This window comes from Apodemus sylvaticus, chromosome 15 (assembly GCF_947179515.1).
Source record: "Apodemus sylvaticus chromosome 15, mApoSyl1.1, whole genome shotgun sequence".
In the NCBI taxonomy this organism is placed as follows: domain Eukaryota; kingdom Metazoa; phylum Chordata; class Mammalia; order Rodentia; family Muridae; genus Apodemus; species Apodemus sylvaticus.
This window is the reverse complement of record NC_067486.1, coordinates 88,058,820-88,082,180: the sequence shown is the minus strand read 5'-3', so window position 1 is coordinate 88,082,180 and position 23,361 is coordinate 88,058,820. Positions and strand designations below refer to the sequence as shown.

Here is a 23,361-nt window from a genome sequence, read left to right as displayed (position 1 = left end):
TAGGCCAAATGGCCCAGGAAGTCAGTGCACATGGTCCCTCCACAGACACTGTTAATTACGCCCTCAGGTTTCGGTCCAGCAGAGCTTACCATCTTAAAATAAGGCCTGCAGAGAGCCCTCTCTTCCATCACAGAACTATGTAAGAAGCCTGTTATGTAAGTTTTACAAAAGACTGAGATTTGGCCAAAAGAAAATGTACAGTAGGTTACAGCAAACAAGAAAAGAAAAGTACTAATGTTTACTTCCAACATGAGCGAGCACCTCAGAATTTTTACAGATCCAAAAGTTCCAATATTACAGATAAAGCTGGAGCAAAAGAAATGATTCAACTGCTACCCCACCCCAACCCTAAAAATCTACCCATTTTCTGGGAAGAATGTGACTCCCAAGTATGAATTCTGAACATTGTTTTTCTATTGTATAACAATAAAATAATTCTAAGATCTACAGATTCCATGCAAAATTAGTATTTTCTACTATTAAGAAAGGTAGTAGGATGAAGCAGAAGAAATTTTAACGGTGTAATTTAGCCAAAATCGCCCTAATTAATAAAAAATGCTTTTCTTTTTGAGGCAATGTCTCACTCTGGTCCAATCTGTCCCAGAACCCACTCTGGAGTCCAGAATGACTTCAAAATACTGATAATCCTCCTGCCTCAGCTCCAGAATGCTCAGATTACAAAAACAAACCACCACATCCAACACTAATTCTTTTCTTAATTGATACCCAAGAAGTCATAAAAATAAATGGGTTTATCAAAACATAATTTATAGGAGCTACAAAAGAACCAGTTATACATGATATGTATGTATATGTATGCATAATAATAAGTTAACTTTAAAAATCAAGGGACTAGAGAAATGACCCAGGGTAAAGTGCTTGGTATGCAAACATGAGCACCTGAATTTAGGACCTCCATACCCACATAAAACATGGCAATACACATCTATAATCCAAATACTGAGAGGTGGAGGCCGAGATAGGTTGGTTTTTGCTGGTTAGCCTTTGTGAGTTCCAAGTTCAGCAAAAGACCCCATCTCCCAAAGAAAAGCAGCAGAGGAAGACTGGATGCTACCTTCTGGTCTCCATATACACAGAACAGTCATGGGTACCTACATGCATGCGCATGTACTCAAACACACACATACAGTCCACATATAGTGCACACAACAGAAACTGATTAAAAACTGCCTTTTATTTTGACATGAGTATCAGTATGAATGTCAGCCCCAGAAATACTTGAACAAATTTCTGCTTCCCCAGATTTTACCTTTCTAATGTCACGAGTATTTGTTTATGCACAACACACAGATTTGCTCAACCAAGAGAAAATATACAATGTAGGTTTATACGTCAGCTTTTACTTTTGAGCCTAAAAGCTCTCTATAAAACTGTTTAATGTCACAGGGTACCCCTGCCATCTCACATTCTGCTTAAAACTTTTCGTAGCTATGTGTGGTCACATATGCCCACAATGGCAACTCTTGGGAGAGCGAAGCAGGACTGAGCTGGAAACCAGCCTCACATTCTCAGCAAGACTCTGTCCCTGTAGTCTCTTCACAAGCTTTCACAGGCAATGGAGAATAGTATTTTTACTCTGAATTCATAAAATCTATCTTAAAGGAGAACTATCAGTGGTTTGGCAAATGGAGTTGGTTATTTAAGTCTATAAAACAAGTTGGTCAACAGAAAGATGCTACAACAGGCATGTATGTTAATCTTTATCTGCATAAAACTTCACATCAATTCTTACACAGCTCTGTTTTCTTTTTTTCAAATGTATTTGAAGTTCTAAACATTGTAGGGGAAGACACCAACATCAATGGGGTTACTGCAGGATACTTCCAACATTACACTTGCTCAAATGTCTAACTCACCATTTATAACTATTTTTGGAGTCAACTTATTAATTGAATTCAAAAACTTAATTTTGACTTTTCTGATCAAAAATGGAATTATATTATTTTATCACCAACCAGATGCATCATGTTATCCAATAATGATTCAGAAAGCCAAAACTTAGGTCACAGAAATCTTGATAGCATTACAAGAATTAGACATGGGTGTCTAAAATCAATTTCAAATGAATAGCTCTAAGGCAGGCATTTATAGCTATGGCACCATTACTACATGATCTTCCATGATAACTAATTTATCAAGAATAGTGTATATTTCTGCTTATTTGTGCTTTTTGATTTTCCCTACATATTTAGTAATACATTAATTACCTTAATAGATCATTCAGGTGTGTAGATCTCACCAAATACCTAATTAAAGTTCTTCAAAGGTTATGTTTTTTTGCTTTTTGAGACAGGATTTCATGTGCAGTCTGGTCTTGATCTCATGTGCACAGACTGGTCTTGAACTCATGATGTCCTTGTACTCCTGATCCTCCTTCCTCTACTTCCTGAATACTAGAAATATATTTTTTTGTTGTTGTTGGGGGGAGGGCATCAAACCCAGGATTTTGCACATGTTAGGTAAGCTCTCTACCACTGAGCTACTCAAGCCTATATTATACAATCTTATCTCACTTAAGAGGTTAAAGTCAGTGCATAAACATACTTCCAGACATTACATATATCATCTATTCCTGTATCTTCAAAATTATAATTGTAATTGCAGAGCATTACAACATTAAACTGTATGTGTATTATGTCCTAATAAAATTGTTTCTAGAAATTTCAATCATAGGAACGATAAAATTAACTAAGTTTATTTAAAAGTCTAAGCTATTCAAAATTATGGGGAAAATAATAAAAAAGATCTCAAAAGGTGGAAAGATCTCCCATGCTCATAGATTGGAAGGATTAATATAGTAAAAATGGCCATCTTGCCAAAAGCAATCTACAGATTCAATGCAATCCCCATCAAAATTCCAACTCAGTTTTTCATAGAGTTAGAAAGAGCAATTCTCAAATTCATTTGGAATAACAAAAAACTCAGGAAGAAAAAAACTACTCTCAACAATAAGAGAACTTCTGGGGAAATCATGGTCCATGACCTCAAGCTGTATTATAGAGCAATAGTGATAAAAAAAAAAAAAAAAAAAAAAAAAACCCTGCATGGTATAGGTAAAGAGACAAGCAAGAAGATGAATGGAATAGAATTGAAGACCCAAAAATGAACCCACACACCTATGGTCACTTATATTTGACAAAAGAGCTAAAACCATCCAGTGGGGTGGGGAAAAAGACAGCATTTTTAACAAATGGCGCTGGTTCAACTGGAGGTTGAACAGCATGTAGAAGAATAAAAATTGATCCATTCTTATCTCCTAAAGCTCAAGTCCAAGTGGATCAAGGATCTCCACATAAAACCAGACACACTGAAGCGTGTAGAGAAGAAAGTGGGGATGAATCTTGAACACATGGGCACAGGGGAAAAGTTCCTGAACAGAATACCAATGGATTATGCTCTAAGATCAACAATTGACAAATGGAACCTTTTACAAAGGAAAAAAAAAGAATTACAAAGCTTCCGTAGGGTAAAGGACACTGTCAATAGGACAAAGCGGAAACCAATAGATTGGGAAAAGATCTTTACCAATCCTACATCTAATAGAGGGCTAATATCCAATGTATGCAAAGAACTCAAGAAATTAGACTCCAAACAATCAAATAAACCTTTTAAAAATGGGGTACAAAGCTAAACAGAGCTGTCAACTGAGGAATATCAAACAGCCAAGAAGCACCTAAAAAAATGTTCAACATCCTTAATCATCAGGGAAATGCAAATCAAAACAACCCTGAGATTTCACCTCACACCAGTCAGAAGGGCTACAATCAAAAACTCAGGTGTCAGCAGGTGCTGGTGAGGATGTGGAGAAAGAGGAACATTCCTCTTTTGTTAGTGGGATTTCAAGCTGGTACAACCACTCTGGAAATCAGTTTGTCAGTTCCTTAGAAAACTAGACATAGTATTATCTGAGGACCACTCCAGCATATACCCAGAAGATGCTCCAACATGTAATAATGACACATACTCCACTATGTTCATAGCAGCCTTATTTATGATAGCCAGAAACTGGAAAGAACCCAGATGTCCTTCAACAGAGGAATGGATACAGAGAATGTGGTACATTTATACAATGGCGTACTACTCAGCTATTAAAAACAATGAATTCATGAAATTCTTAGGCAAATGGATGGAACTAGAAAATATCATTGTGAGGTAACCCAATCACAAAAGAACACACATGGTATGCACTCACTGATAAGTGGATATTAGCCCAATAGTTTAGAATACCTAAGATATAATTGACAGACTTCCTGAAGCTGAAGAAGAAAGACTGAAGAGAGGGTGCTTCGTGATAGAATTCTTAAATGTTGCACTCAACAAACATAAGACTTGTGCATTGCACATGATGTATCTTAGGGCAAGATGGTGGCATCAAAAGCTGTGAGTGTCGGGGGGGGGGGGGGGCAGGTCTACCTGATGAGACTTGCCCAATAAAATTCAGACGACAGAAGAGGATGATGGGGAGGAGGGGTTGTTCCTGAGAATAGGTGCTGGAAAAGATCATGTAGCTGGGGTTGGGTCTGGATAGGGATCAATCAATCAACTGATTCCAAGGCCTATAGCACCTAAGCACGGGGCTCTCTGAGCAGGCTAGATCTCAGCTCGTCAACACATCTTTCTACTAATATTTCCCTCATTGCTCCACATCACCTCTGTAATTTCTTCATTCTCCCCTCCACCCACCTCCACTTAATCTTCTATATAGAACACAAATATCCAAATGTAAAATTTTAAATGTGAGAATTTTAAATTTTTAAACAAATAAAAATGTCTCACTTTAGAGCGAGTACTCTTAAAACTTGCACACTACTGAAAACTGAGACTAAAACTGTGCATAGGAAAGCAGTGAGCACAGGTGGCTCCACCGGCTTCTGTCTCATGGGTGCTATCAAGTGGATGTTGAGGGTCTTCTTATCTTTATACCTTCTCTTCTCGTAACAAGTCTGTCTCCATAAAGTGTTCATGAAGGGACAAAGAGCTGAAAGTTCAAAATAAGTATCGCGAAAAAGTCAGTGCTGGTGTCAAATGACAGAGATGGCTTTCACTTTTTCATCTCTTGTTCATCAAAAAACAATGCATTGGAAGTCTGATATCACATAGTAGGCAATACTATTATGAATCTTTACTAAGTATCTAATATTGGCCCAAACGTAAGAGAAAAGAGAAGCAGAAAAGAAAAGAGGAACACACCAATACCAAAAGCAGGAGATGGCTTTCTCCAGTACTTTGTAACTAGACCCAAGCCCTTTCTTTAAATGTTGTGGCTCCTTCATCCTACAGGTCACAGTCTTTGCCTCTGGCCTGTCTCCATGGTCACCTACCCCACACTAACACAGTGCTGCACACAGGGAAGCAGCATAGAATATGCCCCCAAGAAATGCCAAAGAGGAAAGTGAGCACTGCTGTTCTCATAAAACCCATCAAAAACTGGACCAGGCACAGCCCCTTCAGTAAGGTGCTCCCAGGACACCTGCTTGAGAACATTAAAACATATAAAGATAAGGGATATGCTAAGCTATATGGAAAGGGGAGGCAGAAATAAAGTAAGAGGGGTAAAAGCTGTTGGGGTTCTTTACCTAAGTGCTCAGCCTAGGAGAGGGGCCAGAGTTGCCCTGGAATCAACACAATTAGATCTCTCCCTATCTGAGAGGAAGTACTCAAGACTCCCATGTCCATCTGTAATGTCTTCTGATCATATTCCAAAGCACAAAGTATTGAGAAACATCTGGATAATTTAATACCGACCTAAATGAGGCTGCAAAGACACGTCAATTCCATCTACAGGGCACTGAGATGTTTGCCCTCATAGAATATACTGTGTTGCACGTGTTACCAAGCCTGTGCTTGTGCACACACACACACACACACACACACACACACACGTGCATGCTACTCTTGCCCCTCCCATTCACAGGTATGGATGCATCTTACTCCCACATAACCATATATAAGGGTGTGTGTGTGTCTGTGTGTGTGTGCATGTGTATGCACACATGTGTGCTTCTGTTACTCCCACCTCTCAGTCAATGGGGAAAAAAAGAATGATAAGCCACTAAAGGAAAGTTTGCTTTGAAAAGAACATTAAAAAAAAATGATGTTTCTAGAGGTAGCATAGAACACCAAAGACTTGTTTTCACTCTGTGGTTATTCTTTAATAGTATTTATCCTGTACTGCATTTTGTACTGCTTATTTTTAGGGCTATTGCTTCTACTTCACACATAAGACCTTGAGCACCAAATTTTTTATATCACAAAACCTCAAAAGTTTGATAAATTTTACCTTCTAAAATAAAAAAGGAAATGTAGCTTGGAGTGGGTGTTCACACTGCAGTACCAGCACTGGCCAGACAATAAGGATCAGGAAATCCAAACCAGCCTTGGCTACATAGCAACTTTGTAGCCAACCTGAGACACCACTGCCCCTCACCCCACCCAACCCTGACCCACAAAGCCCCCACCCCACTCCATCTCAAAACAAAACAAGACTAAAAATGTCTAAATGTTGAGTTCTACTTTGCAAAACAAAGCAACTAGAACTCACACACCTGGGCAGGATGTAGAACTTACACATAAAAACCTCACAAAGTTTAAGAGCTTTTCTGTTTTAATCAATCAGTACAGGACTGTCTAAAGGCAGTGGTTTTCAACCTTCTAATGCTGTGACCTTTTAATATAGCACCTCTTAGTGTGGTGACCCCCAACTATAAAATTATTTTCATTCCTACTTTATAAAAAATTTTGCTACTGTAAATTTTTATTTTTTTTATTCTTTCATACAATTATATCCCTAACTCAGTTTCCCTTCCCTCCTCTCCTCCAAGTCTCTCCCTGAACCTTCCTTCTCCCCTAGATCCATTCCTCCTCTACAGGCCTCCCAGGGATATTAACACAGCACAGTAAGTTGCAGAAAGACTAGTTACCTCCCTTCATTTTTAGGCTGGACAAGGCAACCGAGTTGAAGAAAAATGGTCCCAAGAACAGGTAAAAGAGTCAAAGACAATTTCCCACAAGAAGATCAACCTATACAAACCATAGCATACATGCATAGAGCCTAGGTCAGACCCCTGAAGGCTCCCTGATTGCCACTTCAGTCTCCCTGAGCACCTGATGAACCCTGGTTGTTGACTCTGGTTTTTCTTGTGTTCTTGACACCTCTTCTGGATCCTATGACCCCCATCTTCCTCAGAATTCCCTGAATCCAGTCTAATAATTGGCTGTGGGCTTCTGCATCTGTACCCATCAGTTGCTGGATGAAGACTTTCTGATGATGCTTATGCTAGGCTTTAGGTTCTGGTCTATGAGTATAGCAGAATCATTTCATTGACTGTTCATGTTTGGTTCTATCCTGGGACTCTGGACTATCCAGTCTCTGCTCTTGGTCCTCCAGGCAGTGTCAGGGGTGAGCTTCCTCTTATAGCATGAGTCTCAAGATGGAGACTGATTGGCTGGCCACACCCACAAATTCAGTGCCACCTTACAGGTAGGATAAATCATATACTGAAACATTGTGGCTGGGTTGATGTCCCACTCCCACCACTGGAAGTTTTGCCTGGTTACAGAAGACAGCTCACTCAGGCTCTGTACCCCTAGGAGTCTTAGCCAGGGTCATCCTTGTAGGTTACTTAGAGTTTCTACTGCACTGGCTTTCTACCTCACCTTTGAAATGCCACCCAATTCCAGTTGTCTCTCCCAGTACCCTCCATCCTCCTTCCATCAGATCCTTCATGCTCCAGTCCATTTTTCCTTGTTATGAGCTGTAATATACATACCAGATATGCAGATTTCTTATATGCAACCCCTGTGAAAGCGCTGTTTGACTCCCCAAAGGGGTCGTGACCCTCAGGTTGAAAACCACCAGCCTAAGGTCTCATGTAAAACCCCCAGTGAGTTATTCTACATATAGCACACAGACATTCATCTGATCGCTCTTAAAATCTGAATAACGGAATGCTTGTCCCATGCCATACTGGGTTTAGTACAAAGCATGAAAAACAAAGATTTATGATACTGTCATATCAGTACTTCAGAAATATAATTTCATAATAGTACTAAAACATTTGGTGACCCACTCATTATTGATCTATGTCATAAATAAATATACCTGTATTTGTCCATCCAATCTCTATTTCTCTTTCTCTTACCTAACTCCCAGGCACTCTTCCAACCTCTGTCTTCAGGGAGCTGGGATCACAGGAACATCTCCCAACTTCTCATGGACACTCCTGCCACACATTTGTACACACTCACACAAACTCCCTGTCATTGTGTCATTGTGTGGTTGCTCTTTGGGATCACAAGTGCTACTGTGATCAATGACCAATAAACAGCTCCAAGTCTTTCCTATAATTTTCTTTTCCTTTGTTTCTCCAGACAAACAAGTTCAGTCTTGGCTGTCCTGGAACTTCCTCTCCTGACCAGGCTGGACTCAGACTCACAGAGAGCCACTGCCTCTGCCTCCAGAGCTCTGGGATTAAAGTATCAGGAGACTCATCACCCCCAACAGTCCATTGACGCCACTAAGGGGACACCAGAAAACAAGTGGCAATCACTGGCTACAACAAGGGTAGACTAGGGGTATGGATTTGCTGTCCCTTTCTTTAGAGTCAGGTAGCAACCACCTAAGAAATAAGGATGCATACCTCATCTCTTAAAGACAGGAAGGCTGTTTAAGAAGTGCACTGAGTAATGAATTTAACTCATGCACTAGACACTATTGTAAGTAAACTGATGACATTTAAATTTGGCTTGAGACCTGGCAGAACTTATGAGATTAAAAACAAAGTCCACTGTTAATTTTATTTAGAGCTAATAGGCTCTGGAGTGAGACTTTTTCCAAAGAAATCTGATGTTTTATTCCAACCATTTTGAAAGAGAGGAAATCTTTAACTTTCCTACTATTTCTGGATGCAAACATGGCAGATGTTGATAGAGTGCACTTCACTAATCTTCTAATTACAGAATAAAAGAGATCAGAAGCCTTGGGGCAGGGAACTGAGGGCTTTCTTTGCATGATTTACATTCTAGTTAGTGACACTCTTTATGTCCTCGAATACGGTATCAATCCATAATTACAGGTGACCTTCTTAATCCAATATAGACATGACAAGACATACTAAGAACAGAAATGTAACATTGCTTGTACAATATAAACAAGTTATAAAATTTAATGTGGGTCAGTATAGAGTACTTATCTCTCACATGAGAGGCCTCAGTCCAATCCTCAGGAAAAGAGAAAAAGAAAATATATATATATATATATGTATGTATGTATGTATGTATGTATGTATATAAGCAAAGGTCATGTATCTGATAGATATAAAATTTTTTATCATACCAATTTTATAAATGATTTTAAATTCTTTACAGAATATCCACAGGGAACAAAGTTACAATCCTCAGATTATGTCATGAGGTATCACTTTAAATTGGCTAATTACTATTTTCATGTGTAAACACTTGTGAGGGGAAAACCCCACATTCTCTCCAAATATAAATGTGACCACTTGGCCACCTAATTAATAGCTGATGCCAAATAATAATGAAACTCTGTCTAAAATAACTGGCACAAAGCCAAAAGCAGACAAAGCAATTATATAAAATGGTTCATCAGAATACTAGAAAAGCCATGATTTAAATAGAAATGAATATAGGTTTTATTAGCATGAATGAAAAGAAAATTAGACCTTTTTCTTTAACATATTCCTTTAAATTCAAGTGTGATCTAACATCGCAGCCTCTAAATTAAGTTAACTTTTTCCTGTTTGAAGGCTTCTCTAACTTGGTGAAGGGAGGCTTTGAAAAATACACCTGGTAGACTGGAGAGCGAGCTGTTTGCAAACACATCATGCCAGATTTGAACACAGTATTTACTTAAAACTTAACTAAGCCGGTTATTTTCAGTTTGGATATCATAAAACAATTTTCAGTTTTATCTCTGTTGGTGATGTTTTGTTCATGATGGAATGTCTAGAAGACAAATTTTCTCAATAATGTTTTTTCCTCCTTTCCTTTTGAGGTATTTATAAAACCAAAAACAATTATTTCTAGGTACTTAATTCCACCCTCCAGGGCATGAAGTATGTCTGTTATCATACAGAACACCTAGATTGCTTTTAAACTCAATGATAATTAAGGAACATCAAAGTAAACCCAAGCTGTTTCACAGGGAACCTACCTGCACCTATCATCTTCTGGCTACTGAATGACAAATTTCTTGTCCCCTGGAGTTCCACCAAGAGTTGTTAGCTGATTTTTACCCCTCCCCTAAACAATAGAATGTTCTTTCTTAACATAGCCTTTACTCTTTTAGGGATCAGATAAGTCTAAGCTTTAAATGTAAACCACTGAAGGCAAAGAAAGCAAGGCCAGACACATGCAGCTACAGAAAACTTAAAAGCTCCTCCATGGCCAAGGCAAAAGAAGCAATTAGCAGAAGGAAAGATAACTCACAGAATGAAAGGAAAACATTTAAATTTCTGATATGACAGTAATATCCAAAATGTATAAAGAACTCCTAAAACTCAAAAACTAGCAAAACCTATGTAATCCAATCTTAAAACGGACAAAATATCAAAAAGGGTCCTATGTCTACCTATCACACTCAACCCAAGAGAGCTGAGGCCAGAGGATAAATGGAAGCTACAGCTTGCTCAAGTCCATAACAGCTACTAGAGAGACTGAGGCAGAAGGATGAGAAATCCATGGGTCTAAAGCCAGCCTACACAACTTCGTAAGATTTTGTCTTGAAATAAAACACAAAAGGAGCTGGACACACAGCTCGGTGGTAGAGTGATTATCTCAATGGCTGAGGTCCTAGATCTAATATCAGTACTGGTAGGTGGGAGGCTAAAAAGGAGCATCATTCCATCCCTAGATTTCAAGGCCAGTAGAGACAACAAAACCACAGAAGAGATATGTCACCTCACAGTTGTTATCACCATATTTATCATAAAATAACAGCAGGCATTGGTGACAACATGGACACACAAAATACAACACATAGATACTCTTGGCAAGAGCATAAAATGGTACAAATGTTATTAACCCCACCCCCAAAAAGGCAATTTCTCAAACTACAAAAGGCAGACTACCACATGGTATGATCCAGCAACCCTACGTCATAGTGTTATCCAGAAGGATGGAAAGAAGGAGGGAAAGAAACGCAGGGGTAAAGTGAGACCACGTTTTGGGGTTTGGTTTTTGTTTGTCTGGTTGGTTGGTTTTGCTTTATTTTTGACAACATTCCAAAACTGAGAACAAGGAAAATATTATGTAAGTTGGACTTCATCAAAATTAAAATGATAGACAGTGTTAGGAATGTTTCTGAGGGCCACTGTTGCTCACTGTCACTAGTATTGAGTTAACATTTAACATGTAATAACATCTTGTCTGGAAAAAAACATTCTTAAACTTCTTTCAAAAAATTTTAAATTGTTTCAAAGGGCATCAAAAATATAAGAAGACAGCTCACTGAATGGGAGAAAGTATTTGCAAATCTTGAATCAGATAGAGGATTGTAACCACACCGTATCAACAGCTTTTATACCTCAACTATAAAAAGGCAATCTAGGGGAAGCGAATGCCTCAGCAGGTAAAGGTGTTTGCCACCAGGCTTGAAATCCTGAGTTCAACCCCTGAAACCCACATGGTAAAAGAGAGAGCCAACATGCAACACGGGACACATGGTCCTAACTTTTACCACATATGTATTTTTTAAGACCACAAGAGGTTTTTTTGGTTTTTGGTTTTGGTTTGTTTTTCTGAAGACAACTCAAATGGACAAAAAGAAGGCCACATGATCCAACAATTCTTCTTAAAGGTATACATCCAAGAGAAATAAAAACATCTGACACTCTCCCAAATAAAGTTCTCAGCAGCATTATGCATAATAGTAAAAAATCCATAAATTGATGATGCTAAAAGAAACCGTGTATCCATATAATGGGGTATTATTAATGTACATTTTAAAGGGTGATTACATGGTGGTATGTGAGGTATCTCACAATAAAGCAGTTAAAACTAAACCACTAGGACTTATATCACCAAGCAGTTGTGGGGAGGCAGCCATAGAGATTACCAAACTGGTTGTTTGGCTAATAGGAATGAGCAGGCAGTGTCACAAAGAGAAGGAAGCGTATGCACAGAAACGCTGTACCGGAAGCCATTATAGTGTATGCTCACTTTAAACTCTGCTTTCCAAGGCAGACATCCCCAAACACTGAGTCGTTCAAGATTAGACACCAGAACCAATGGCATTCATGGTGATTCCCTGCCTTCTCCTCAACAATGAGGCTGAGCTGGGTGGCTAGTGAACCCCAGGGACCTGCCTGTCACTGCCTTCCCAGCCCTGAGAACAGCAGTGAAAGGTGCCATGCTGGCTGGCCCATTATACATGTTGGGGAGCAAGGTCAAGTCTTCATGCTCCTGTGGGAGGCGCTCTACCAACTGAGCTCTCTTCCAGCTCTGAGAGTTCATTATGATGTTTAAAATGAAATCTTTTCCACTCTACATATCCAAGTATTTGTCTTTATTATTATGTGAAAGTGACCTGTAATCATTCCTCTTCTCCTGCATATTACAGCAAGCATGAAAACACATGTATAAAAACCAGGTGATAGCCACACTGTACTATGGCAGCCACAGCAAAGCAGGAGCACAAGGAGATTCACGTGCTCCATTTTAAAACCAGATTTATAAAACATACAAATCCCTGTTAAAACATTTTTCACGATTTTGCAGTGAAATTGTAAAAAGTATGAGAGGTAAGTAACATAATCATTCACATATCTTTATTCCATACAAAAATAGTTGTAATGCACCATAATAGTCATCAGAAATAACATTTTCCCCTCCGAGGTTAAAGGAGAAAAGAAGACTTTCATTCCTGTCGAAGGTATTCAATTTTCCCTCAAATGAAGTTTAGATGAAAACAATGGGACTGACAAGCTCCACAAGGCAGATCTTGGCAACTCTCAACTCCATCTATCTCCTTGGCTGGTTAAGCAACATTCCTTCACTAACTGTTGGTCTTCGCAATAACTCCTACAAAGCTCATTGCTGCCTCTGTCAGCCTATCCCCCATGTTGCACATTTATTCCTGGGATGCATATCAACATGTGGCACATGTCCTTGACATGCACAGAAGAGCTGCACCCCAGGACAGCAGCATGCACGACAATAGTCCCACTCTTGCTTCTTTGTGGTTGCTGGGATGTAACGGAGAAATCTAATAACTGTGACAGTGGGGCCTTTCGGGTTCTCCTTGCCTTTGCAGACAGGAAAGCTGCACAGACGCTAATGAAAGGTTAAATGAATAGGGATAGCTGACAAGACATACAATAAAGAAGGAGCTTGGTAATCCACAGACACTGAGCAGAGATCCTTGGCTCAAGCAGAGAAAGGACAGCACATTGCCGAGTCACAATATTTAAAACAGCTTGCTATACATAGAGGCTTTGTGTCTGGGTACACGTCTGGCTTTGGACTAAGGGGAAAAAAGATACTAAAAAGGAATTTCAGTATGGGGCACTTTTGGCAAATGTTAAGGTCATAATAAGAGAAAAATGTTTTTGTGTGGGCTGTTACATCTCTGTACTAAACACACAAAGAGCAGGGACAGTGAACTCATGAACTCCAGGTCCAGGACAATACTGTACATTTTGATAAGTCTTAAATCCTGTATGTAGAAGACAGACTTGATGTGATTCTCACTGGTTACACACACACACACACATGCAGTGACTCATTTAGCAGTTCCACATCCTGCCTTCCATGTGGAGGGATCCCTGATACTGGAGTTCTGGTCCTTAACTTGTGTAATCGGTTACACTCCAACTGAAACCAGCAAGTATCTTGGACTCTGTAAAACTGCCAGCAATTGCTATAAAGAACTTACCAGGCTGGCAATTTGTAAATTTCAAAACAAAGACCGTATAATTTCAAGGGGCTACAACTGTGAAAGCGCTTTAACCAGAACTCTTGGTTGCAAAGCTTAGCTTTGGCCTGTCTCCCCACACCTTCAAGGTTGTATTTCTGTAGGAACAAATCCTAAATCAGTAGACCAAAACAATTTAAATTACTGCTGGAAAAGTGAAAATGCTCCAGAATGTCTAAGAAACTGCAGTAAAAAGGACAAAATTTACATTGTCATATACATAATTTCTAAAGAAAATGGTACACTTCTGTTTTGGCAACAACTTTTAAAATGACATGTCTGTATTACTGCTCTTATGCATATTCATGAGTTAGAATATAGGCTCACAACAAATGGTAAAGGAATACTGAGAATGTGTTTTAAAACAAGGGAGGCTCTTTGAACACCCAAATTAAATTATAGCTGAACTTTTGAGTGGACTGAGGGTTCTAATAAGCAACAAATAAAGACTTTTATTGGCTAGCAACACAATGAGAGCTACTGTGCTAAGAAGACAAATCTGGGCAGTTTATATCCCTGGATATAAGATTTACTTAAATGGTAAATAAATGTCAAAGTAACATCCCTAAAAAGTAATATGTAAATAATGAAGATCAATCACCATCACTGATTATTTAATACAAACATATCACAAATGTTACTGGTTGGACTGATTAACAAATGCCAAACAGGAAGTAAGAAAACATTCAACTCTGATGTCTAAATGTAGCTTATTTACTGATTAAAAATATACCAAGTTTTAAAATGATTTGCCTTCTATGGTGACAACACAAAGCTTCCTTCTTTTGAAGGAAAGTTTTCTCCATAATCTGGAGTTGTATGCAGAACTACTTGGAAACATCATCCACAGGGAGAAGTAGCTGTCTAGTGACCTAGAGGAGGGTAGCGTGCTCCTCAGTGACTGGATGGGAAGCTGCTTTTAATGGCACCTGGAAGGTGGGCCTGACAACCTGAGAAGGGCTCCTTCAGCTGGCACACTGGCTACACAGTCTCAAACACTCAGAATGTTTGGTTGCACCTTACAGCAATCAAATCACCTACAAGGTAGTCCTAGAAAGCTTAGCTGATTCCTTAACTGTTTTCAATGGAAATTCTGTTGCTTTCACCACTGTGTGTGTATGTGTGTGTGTGTGTGTGTGTGTGTGTGTGTGTGTGTTCGTGTGTGTCATGTGTCACCTCCAAGCCTAAACTCTAAGCCAGTTATTGTGCAACATTCTAACTGCCAGAGTTCTTTTTTTAAAAACCATAAGTATATCTAATAAAATCATGAGGCTCCCTCTAGCTCTTTAGAGAGCTTACTAACCAGCTATACTATGTAACTCCTGACCAGCAAGAGATGTTGCAGGAGAACAGCCGTTTTCAACTCTGTTTCTTGTCAGGATGCAGATGGTAAATGAGACCATCTGCAGAGGAATTCAGAAAGCACCGCTCCTTTATACATTCATCACGTTAAGACTATTAATTGCTCCCAACCTAAGCTTTATGTACAAGGGCTCTATAGTGAAACTGTAACCTGTATCAACTATGCTCACCTTGTATAAAATGAATTTTAATCTCAAAAACCAACATGTAAGCATTTCAAAGAAACCCAACTTGTAACCCGCTCTCAATTTTAAAAGCCTACCTTTAAATTTAAATAGGAAAACCTCAGAAGAGAGAATAACCTGATCTATGAACAGGGTGTCTGTGGAATTTATGTAAAACAAAGATACTGATGGTAATTCATAGAAAAAATCTTCATGCACCATAATAATTATACACAATCCTGTTAATGACTTTTTATTGTTTAATCTTTTCAGCAATTCAGTATTGAATATTTGGGAATTGTACTTATTTAGAAAACTATAAATAACATAGTTGCAATATGCCATTTATGTTTTGTCCGTCTTCCAATAGCCATAAAAGCCACTATTACCCTGGCAGGTCAGGCCAAGCAAGTGAGTGCGAGCATTGCTAAATCAAACTCTTCATCCTTGCTGAAGCCACCTTTCAAACATTTACAAAATATTTAAAATAGCCCTGAGTCTTAACTCTAAATTTAAAGTAAGGGAAACCGCTAGCTTCATCACCTACTTTGGACTCCCTTAATCTAGGAAATATTCCCAGGAACAACAAAAAAGAATAGCTCCCTCTCCTCTCCCACCCCCACCCCCCCCCCTTTATTTTTGCCAATGTCCAATTTCTTCTTTTCTGAACAGCTGTATTATCCAACTTAAGTTGCTCTGCTAATTTCGGTCCCTCAAGGACTAATTTGGAAGGCAAATAAAATACAAGAAAAGATCAATTTGCTGGGAAAGATCAAATGAGAAAACTGTGGGGACAGCACCAGGTCAGCGCATGGAGAACTAAGCAGACCTGTTCTTCATTAACTGCAGCTCTCTGGGGACGTCACACACTACCTGTCCGTGGGCTTTATTGAACCATCTAACCTGCCCCTCTGTTCCATTCTTCTGGGCCCAAGTGAATCATATCCTGCTGCTGACAAGTTAGCAGGAGACTGCGGCTGCAACATGAAAGTACTTTTCTTTCTTGTCTAAATCAGGCAGATTTTTGAAATGACAACACAGCACTGACTCATGACATGGCAAGATGAAATGAGAGGACTGGGCCGGTCTTGGAGCTCCGCAGATAAAAGTAATCAAATGACACTCATGGAATGCAAATTGGCATTCTTGACTGCAGCAATTGCACAACCAAGAAACATCCCTGACAGCAAGCAAGATTAGGACAAAATGTTATGTAAAGCACTGAACTCAGAAACTCTCACTTGAAATTTCAAACTGTAATACTTACATTTTAATATAGCAACAGTCAGCCCTGCTTTTTGCCTGCTCCTTTTTGTAATCACATATCCCTGCCTGACAGATAACTCACATGTCAGGCAGAAGAGGGTAAGTCAGGTATTAGCAATACACTACTACTATTAATATTTCCTCAATATTTTTAAAAGTCACATGAGGTTGGTTTTTACCCAAAGTTGTATATACAAACCCAACTTAATATTCTCAGAGGATTAGGGGGTCAAGGCATTTCAGACATGCTTCCAGAAAGATCCTGTACACAAAGTTCACATTCAGGTTTGCTAGCCCTTCCCTCAGGTGAAGACATTCCTATGCTTTGGTAAAGTAATTAGCAGTCTGGATTTTAAATCCACTGCTCTCCGGGAACAGAAAGAGTACCTACAACTCAGAACTTCATTAAAAGTGAACAAGTTTAAATGAAACGGCTACAAATATGATATAAAATACAGAGCCTTTAAGGGCTCACAAAGGATTCTCGTGTGGATGATTCCAAAGAGCGAAAGGAAGTTCTATCAAACTTACACAAGGCTTAGTCTAGAGAAAAAGTTCAGAGCAGAAACACTTAGTGTCAGAAATAAATTCCACCTAAAGCATGTGTGTCTGTGCACAAAACCATCTAAACGTGCAGAATAGAAAACGATGGGAGACAAATGGACTTAGCCACTGCTCAGTGATTAGTATATGGGAACAGCTCTGTTCACAAATAGTAACACTGGCCAGGGGAAGAAAAGGCATGCAACTGGCTTTTATAATGTTCTGTAAAATGCCGTTACAAGAAATTCTCCAGCTCTAAGCAGATATATTTCATATTTTGTTTTGATCCCTCACTTAAACACAGGATCCAACAACTACAAGTGTTCATGAAGTACTTAAAAATTAATAAAACAGGTCACTTTCTGCCACTATAATCCTGGGTACACAGGACTATTTTATGATGTCTTTTGTTCATCAGTTTTACAACAGCTTGACTCTAGGGTAAATGGGATGCATCATAAATCGCACGCTGCTTTCAAAACCTCTTTAATTTCTGTCAGCATTACTGTAACCGCAGTCCTAGGTGCATTTTGTACGTGTGTGAGTATGTGTGTGTGTGTGTGTGTCTGAATTTGACAGTACCATCTCCTATATTCCAGTTGTGACTTTGATCTCTGAAACAAGAGATGTCACATCAGGGGGAAGGGAAGAGGGAAAAATGTCAACCTTCTATCACCCCGTTTCTTATACATCCCATGTACACAGGACCCACTCTGTATCTGAGCCCCCAAGTGGGGCTAACAACAGCGACACTGGGTGGTAGGGAACGCCAAGAAAAAGCATGGTCAAGCCCCATTTCTAACAAATGAGCTCCCAAAAGCAGACAGTGCTTCCCAGCTGCAGAGAAGCCAGTCCTTCCAGGGGCTGTGCTGGAGTCTCCCTGTGCTGTGCCATCCTGTTTCCTCCACCACTTGGCACTTACAAGTAGTTGGGGTTTTTTTTGTTTGTTGTTTGTTTGTTTGTTTTTTAATCTTTGCCTCATCCCACTGGAGATTCCGTCTAGTTTTGTGCTGAGCTCCAACACCACTGCACTTTTTTTTAATTCTGCCCCCCTTTCACGTCTCAAATCCTTCCGTCCATTCGGCATGTATGTAAACGCAGTGGGCCGGCTGCTTCAGAACCGCACTTCAGGAAAGCACACACGTGTCTGTCTAGCAGGATATGACTGGCCGCGTCTGAGTCCTCCGCAGCCACGCGGGCATCTCTGGGGTCCCCACGCAGGCCGCGCCTGGGCCCCCTGCACCTTCCCTCCCCCGAGCCCAGCTGCCGCTCCGGGCTCTGAACAGGCAGGCAAGTTGGGAAAGTTGCCGCGGGATCCGCCAACCCCGTGTATCCCGGGTCCCCGCGTCCCGCGCCCTCTGGAGTCCCCGACTGCCCGCCGCTCACCTAAGGCTTGGGGAAGCCCTTGCTCCCGTCTGCCCACCCGCCCGCAGCCGCCTCAAAAACTTGGGGCCAAGTTGAGGGGTGGGGGTGGATTTCGGGAGCGCCGCCAACTGCCCGCCTACTCACACCGCCTCGCTAGAGGAGAATGTGGCCCGCCGTGGCCCCGGGGTGTCCCGCCCGTCTCTGTCCCTACCCAGTGCAAATGCAAGCGGAGAGGAGGTGGAAACTTCTTACCATCTCAGCACGCTGGTCCTCAAGTGCAGCCCCTACCTCTTGGTCTCCTCTTAGCGGCCGCGCCCCTGGGCCGCCTCAGCTCTCCACTAAGACTGCTCCCTCCCTGCCTGTCCGGGCCGTGCTCGCTGCCCGCGCCACTCCCCACCCGCCCACGCTCCTGCACTCTCGCCAAGGCCCCTCGGCGCACAGGTGACTGATTTACACCCGCGCCCAGGGCCGGGCTCGCTCCCTCGAGCTCGGAGTTGTCCCCGCTCCTCCCCGGGCCGAGGGAGAAAAAAAAAAAAGGGAATGGACTGTCCGGGAGCAGGGCTGCTGGCAAGGCAAAACCCGCAGTGCGCAAGCGCCAAGCCCGCAGTGCGCAAGCGCCAAGCCCGCAGTGCGCAAGCGCCAAGCCCGCAGTGCGCAAGCGCCAAGCCCGCAGTGCGCAAGCGCCAAGCCCGCAGTGCGCAAGCGCCAAACCCGCACTGCGCATGCGCCAAACCCGCACTGCGCATGCGCCAAACCCGCACTGCGCATGCGCCAAACCCGCACTGCGCATGCGCCAAACCCGCACTGCGCATGCGCCAAACCCGCACTGCGCATGCGCCAAACCCGCAATGCGCATGCGCCAAACCCGCAATGCGCATGCGCCAAACCCGCAATGCGCATGCGCCAAACCCGCAATGCGCATGCGCCAAACCCGCAATGCGCATGCGCCAAACCCGCAATGCGCATGCGCCAAACCCGCAATGCGCATGCGCCAAACCCGCAATGCGCATGCGCCAAACCCGCAATGCGCATGCGCCAAACCCGCAATGCGCATGCGCCAAACCCGCAATGCGCATGCGCCAAACCCGCAATGCGCATGCGCAAAACCCGCAATGCGCATGCGCAAAACCCGCAATGCGCATGCGCAAAACCCGCAATGCGCATGCGCAAAACCCGCAATGCGCATGCGCAAAACCCGCAATGCGCATGCGCAAAACCCGCAATGCGCTGTGAAAACGTCTTCTCTCTGGCCTGTGCATGTAAAACCCCAGATTTCCCACCTGTCTCAGCCTCTCCTTTATATGTGCTCAGGCGTGTTTCCATCTATGAAGTGAAGATGGCGATGTGTGTGTGTAAGGATGGGGGAAGACGTGTGCTCTGTAGTGTCATGTGTGAAGTTCTGTGGTGTACGTGTGCTTGAGAGTGTCATGCTTATCAACCATGTGGGTTCCAGAGCCCACATTATGGAAAAAAATTACAAAAAAGCTGAACCCCAAGAGGAGAAAATCTCTGTTAATATCGGGTATCCTACTGAAAAGTCTTGAGAAACTGAGTTCTTGGCATCTCAGAAAGCAGGCTGACTTAAACACCTATCATTACAATGGCCAAAACAAAGGTACCACTCCTTGTCTACCGGGGTGGTAGATGAAAATCCATGCTGAGCCTCGGGAAAGGAAGCTGAGCTGGACTCTCCCACCAAAGAAACAACTACCTCCACAAGACAAGTATGGGCATTCCATGGGGAGGAAGAAGTCCACCTCCCGATTTTCATCTGGCCTTGCTCCCATGTTTCAAGTTAATGTTTTAGCTCAGTGAAAGTAATTACCAGCCAGGCTCTGCAATCCATCATTCACCCTGGGCATTCTTGCTGATTCTTTCTTTGGTCTATAGGACACAAGAATCTCTTCTGTTGATCTGTAAGTGCAAAGGAAAGGTTTGGTTGTTACTAGTTTCTTGCTATTCTAAATTTCTGCCAAGTAATTAGACTAGAAAATGAACTATTTTCAAGTTTTTTAATTGAAGCTATGGGGGTTAGAGTAGTCATAACCTCTAACAAAAATAAGATTAAAACCATACATCTTTGATGCCCCTCCCCACACACACACACCTCTTCCAAGTAGAATGGACAAATGTAATCTGACTCTAGACAGTGAGCTCAGGGACTTGATCCAAATCACCCTCCTTCTAATTTAGGTCATTTGGCAAGAATACCTTAGTAAATTAGCAAACTGCATATAAATTTACAAAAGGTATTCCTATATCCTCATATCATCCAAAAGAAAAGCATTATTGGAATCCTCACTGCATAGACAATGAGTGGAAAGTTCAGAGGTTAGATGCACTATCCCCAGGAACACATTTCACAGGTTACAAAACAAATTTACCCACTCAAAACATTAGGCTTCTATACATCTTTCCAAGTAACTATAATACAGGACAGCTTACATGAGTTCTAACCAGGAGTAATATCCAAAATTGATTAGCTCTTTGGCGTTCATCACACAGTAGGCATTGTTTATTTTACATACTCCACTAAACTACAGATGTGACAAAGGCATTCTAAAATTCCCCCTTAATGCTGCCTACCATGCAAGTCTGTTTCCTTTACATAAGTACATTGATTAGCAATGTAAATGCAAGTAGATATAATAAATTTATAGATACATATGTATGCATATAATATATAAAAGACCTATGTCGTAATAATCACAGTAATGGTAAGTTAAAATACATCAGTTTAAAACATTCTGTCTTTGGTGATCAGAAACCCTATGGATATAGGATCTGTGGCTATACACACTACCAATCTAAACATCAAATGGCTGTGTGTGACAGCTAGCTTGTTCAGACAATGCTTCATTTGACAATGGACCATGAGAACACAGTGGTCTCACAGACTGACATGAAGCAATTTTTATAAAATGATCTAATGTACACATAGTTGAAACAGAAAAAAAAGAAACTGAAGGACAAGAAAACAAAGGCCTTATTGTTGGAGCAAAATATTGATGGTAAATTATCTGCTTACAAATAAATCTATGATTAAAAAGAAGAAGAAGAGAAACCAGAAAAACTACTACAGACACATTTGTGCCTGAGGAGGAGGCAGTCCTCAGAAGGGCTTGAGAGACGGTGCTAAGCAAATGGGCATCTTCATCTTGTCACACCCACGGACGACTTTCCAGGATGACAAGATATGATCCTGACATTGTTTAGACTTCAGCTCTTATATTAGCTTTTAATCAGAAAAAGGTTTTAAATGAAAAATGTCTTGACAACAGTCAAATAATCTTGTACAATGTATCCATATGTTAATCTAAGTATAAGATTCAAACATTTAAAAATAAGTTTTATAAAATGCAAAGATCCAGTAACTTGATTAATTACTAAAGAACTACCCAGTACTCCCAGAGCTCCGAGGGACTAAACCACCAACCAAAGACTACACATGGAGGGAGCCAGGGCTCCAGATGCATATGTAGCTGAGGATGGCTTGTTGGACACCAAAGGGAGAAGAGCCCTTGGTCCTGAGAAGGCGAGATGCCCTAGTATAGGGGAATGCCAGGACAGGGAAGAGGGAGTGTGTGGTTGGTGAGCAGGGGGAGGGGGGAAGGGTTAGGGAGTTTTGGGGGAAAGCAGAACCAGGAATGGGGACAACATTTGAAATGTAAATAAAGAATACAACTAATTAAAAAACCGATCTTCGTGCAGAGAGCTTACAAAGTCTACAGTAGTTTGTTATAATGCCCCAGGTCCTCAAAGTCACACACCATTCACTCACCAACTCACCACGGCTTTAGGTTTGTAAACTCCACTCATACAAGTGCACCCTATGTATGCTTGATTTTCAGCATTTCTACTGTGTTCTTTTTGTATCTTTTCTGTGTTCAGATGTTTTTAAATATAAAAATATCTGTTCCGGTTGGCTACAATATGCAGAACAGAAATACGCTGTATAGTCTTGTGACTTAGGAGCAAGATAATGTATCACATAACCTTAAGGAATAGGCCACACCATCTAGGACTGTGAAGACTATTCAGTGATGTTCACATAATAATTCAATCTAAATGTCCTGGCATGTTCCTGAGGTTTAGTGACATGAGAGCACAAATAACACCACACCTCTCTTTGTCACTGAATGAAACCAAGGCACCAGGATCTACAAACAGAACAAGCAACATCTTCTTTGGTGTATAAAAATTAACTTCATCACACATACTATTTTTCTTATTTCCACTCTGTATAATTATACACAACCTGAAAGGTGTGCTAAAAAGGAAGAAGTCAGCCGTAATCCCAGAAATGAGAGCTGCTGAGATCTGCTTTTCCTCCTAGCCATTTCCTCTGATAGACTATTCAAAATACTTCCCTTCCCACAGAAAGCTGGAATACTATCGTGATGGACAGTAGTAAGATAGATAACACAGTCTAGAAGAAATGGATTTCATTGCACTTACAGCATTGGTTCAACCTCCTAACTAAAGAAACAAGGCAAACTGGAGGATCTATGTATTAAACTCCTTTGGAAAACTAAGAAAGGAGGCAACCTAACTACTCAAGTGTGACACCCATATAACAAGAATAAATAAGAATCTACAGTGAGTACAGAGAGGTACCCCCTGTTGGAATTGGTTTTGTTCCTCAAAACCAGTTTTTTACTTTCTATTTCAGCATTGAAACTATAAACTCTTAATTATTTTATCAAT

The 23,361-nt window shown here is 41.0% G+C and overlaps 1 pseudogene; it reads right to left on the bottom strand.

Annotated features, from left to right (window-relative positions):
* Nucleotides 1–23,361, bottom strand: part of LOC127665604 (ubiquitin-conjugating enzyme E2 G1-like) — a 106,388-nt pseudogene that overhangs the window by 64,203 nt on the left and 18,824 nt on the right.